Source organism: Schistocerca americana, unplaced genomic scaffold (genome assembly GCF_021461395.2).
Source record: "Schistocerca americana isolate TAMUIC-IGC-003095 unplaced genomic scaffold, iqSchAmer2.1 HiC_scaffold_296, whole genome shotgun sequence".
Taxonomy (NCBI): Eukaryota; Metazoa; Arthropoda; class Insecta; order Orthoptera; family Acrididae; genus Schistocerca; species Schistocerca americana.
The window spans coordinates 123,820-126,319 of record NW_025726012.1 but is presented as its reverse complement, the minus strand read 5'-3'; the positions used below and the strand labels follow the sequence as shown (position 1 = coordinate 126,319).

The window sequence follows — 2,500 nt, the reverse complement described above, 5'->3', positions numbered from 1 at the left end:
TCTAGCAGGGAGATAGGGTTTGGAACGCGAAGAGCACCGCAGTTGCGGCGGTGTCCCGATCTTCCCCTCGGACCTTGAAAATCCGGGAGAGGGCCACGTGGAGGTGTCGCGCCGGTTCGTACCCATATCCGCAGCAGGTCTCCAAGGTGAAGAGCCTCTAGTCGATAGAATAATGTAGGTAAGGGAAGTCGGCAAATTGGATCCGTAACTTCGGGATAAGGATTGGCTCTGAGGATCGGGGCGTGTCGGGCTTGGTCGGGAAGTGGGTCAGCGCTAACGTGCCGGGCCTGGGCGAGGTGAGTGCCGTAGGGGTGCCGGTAAGTGCGGGCGTTTAGCGCGGGCGTGGTCTGCTCTCGCCGTTGGTTGGCCTCGTGCTGGCCGGCGGTGCAGGATGCGCGCGCCTGCGCGGCGTTCGCGCCCCGGTGCTTCAACCTGCGTGCAGGATCCGAGCTCGGTCCCGTGCCTTGGCCTCCCACGGATCTTCCTTGCTGCGAGGCCGCGTCCGCCTTAGCGTGCTCCTCCGGGGGCGCGCGGGTGCGCGGATTCTCTTCGGCCGCCATTCAACGATCAACTCAGAACTGGCACGGACTGGGGGAATCCGACTGTCTAATTAAAACAAAGCATTGCGATGGCCCTAGCGGGTGTTGACGCAATGTGATTTCTGCCCAGTGCTCTGAATGTCAACGTGAAGAAATTCAAGCAAGCGCGGGTAAACGGCGGGAGTAACTATGACTCTCTTGGCGGGAGTAACTATGACTCTCTTAAGGTGGCCAAGTGGCGGCGGTGTGGCTGCATCCGGACTTGGCTTCTCGAAGTGCGGTCTTGATGTAGTCGTGCTGCTGCTGCGAGGTGCCTTCCTTGGGTTATAGTTACAGGGAGAGTGATGCGCAATACATGGGCCTAGCCCTCTTAGCCTCTCCTCTCCTGCGGTCTTCTCCCCTTCTCGTGGGCCCGCTGATTTCGCAGAGTGGAAGACCGCACCAGGGGCTTGGGGGGGTTACCAGCCCCCCCTCGCACTATCCCTTTTTTAGTTGGGGGCAGTAAGCAGAGAATAAGTGGTGGCCCTTCCGCTGAAGGTGCCACCCCAACTCCCCCAGCACCTAGCCGGCCAACCGGCCGTGCCGAAAATCTTGTAACTTTTGCAGCTATGTATACCTGTAGTGAGTGCCACCGCAGCTTTACAACCAAGAACGGTCTCGGGGTCCATCGCCGCCGCCAACATCTTGCGGCCGCCAACGCGGAGATCGTCACGGAGAGGCATCGCGCGAGGTGGACGGAGGAAGAAGTCCTGTCGCTCGCCAAGGCGGAGGCCGAACTGTTCCTTGAGAGGGACGCCCGGTTCTTCTTCGTCAATCAAGAACTCATCAGGATGTTCCCCGACCGAACGCTCGAGGCAATCAAGTGCCGACGGCGGCAAGCTGCCCACAAGCAGCTTGTCCGCCAATTCATGGAGGCGCTTGAGATCGGTCGGGGGGAAGAGCCGGCGTCCCGCCAGGGAGCAGCGAGCCCGCTGCCTGACGCGGGCGAGGCCGCTGCGCCGCCCGTCGACGCAGCCGAGGACTTCGCGGCCGACACCACCGGGCCGCCGCCGGAGGGGCCGACTGACGCCGCCATCTGGGAGCATCTGGCGGGGCTACCCGCTTCCGCCCAGCGTTTCTCTGCCCTGGATCGTGTCATAGGTCTGGGGCGGGGCACGCTGCCCGATGTCATCCTGGGCATGCTCCCGGATGCCCTTGCGTCGGTCGGGTCCAGAGGGGAGAGATCGATCACCAGGACACAGCGGCCGCGCCAACCATCGAAGCGGCCGCCTGCCGCGCCGCCGACGCAGAAGCGCAAGCGGCGCCGCTGGGAGTACGCGAGAACGCAGGATGCCTTCCGACGGTCGCGTGCACGTTGCGTGCGCGGCCTCTTGGATGGCACCCTGCTCCAGCCGCCACCTGCCATCCCTGGTCTGCTGGACTTCTGGGCGGACCTCTTCACCAAGAAGCCCATCTCCACCGCGGGCTTCATTCGTGACCGCCTCCTCCCGCACTCAGAGCCTGTCGCTCTCGAGTGCATATGGGGGCCGGTCACACATGAGGAGGTCGCCGCCGCGTTGCCGCCCAGGGGATCAGCAGCCGGGCCGGACGGCCTTACCCCAGCGGAGTTGCGGCGCCTGCCGCACGAAGTCCTGGTGAAAGTGATGAATCTCTTCCTTCTGGCCCGCGCCCTTCCGGAACGCCTGCTTCGCGCGCGGACGTCCCTTCTCCCGAAAACGGCTGCACCAACATCCCCCGCTGACTTTCGCCCCATTACGGTCTGCTCGGTGTTGGCGCGGACCTTTCACAAGGTTCTCGCGTCACGCCTGATGCGCGCATGTGCTGTGGACGAACGTCAGCGGGCATTCATCCCTCGGGATGGGATGTTGGAAAATACCTTCATCTTGGACACTGCTCTCACCGACGCAGTTCGCTCCTGCCGCTCTGTCTTTGTGGCATCGATCGACGTATCTAAGGCATTC

General features: G+C 63.2%; 1 pseudogene; it reads left to right on the top strand.

Moving 5' to 3' along the window:
- LOC124579149 overlaps window positions 1-2,500 on the top strand; it is a 7,979-nt pseudogene that overhangs the window by 2,142 nt on the left and 3,337 nt on the right.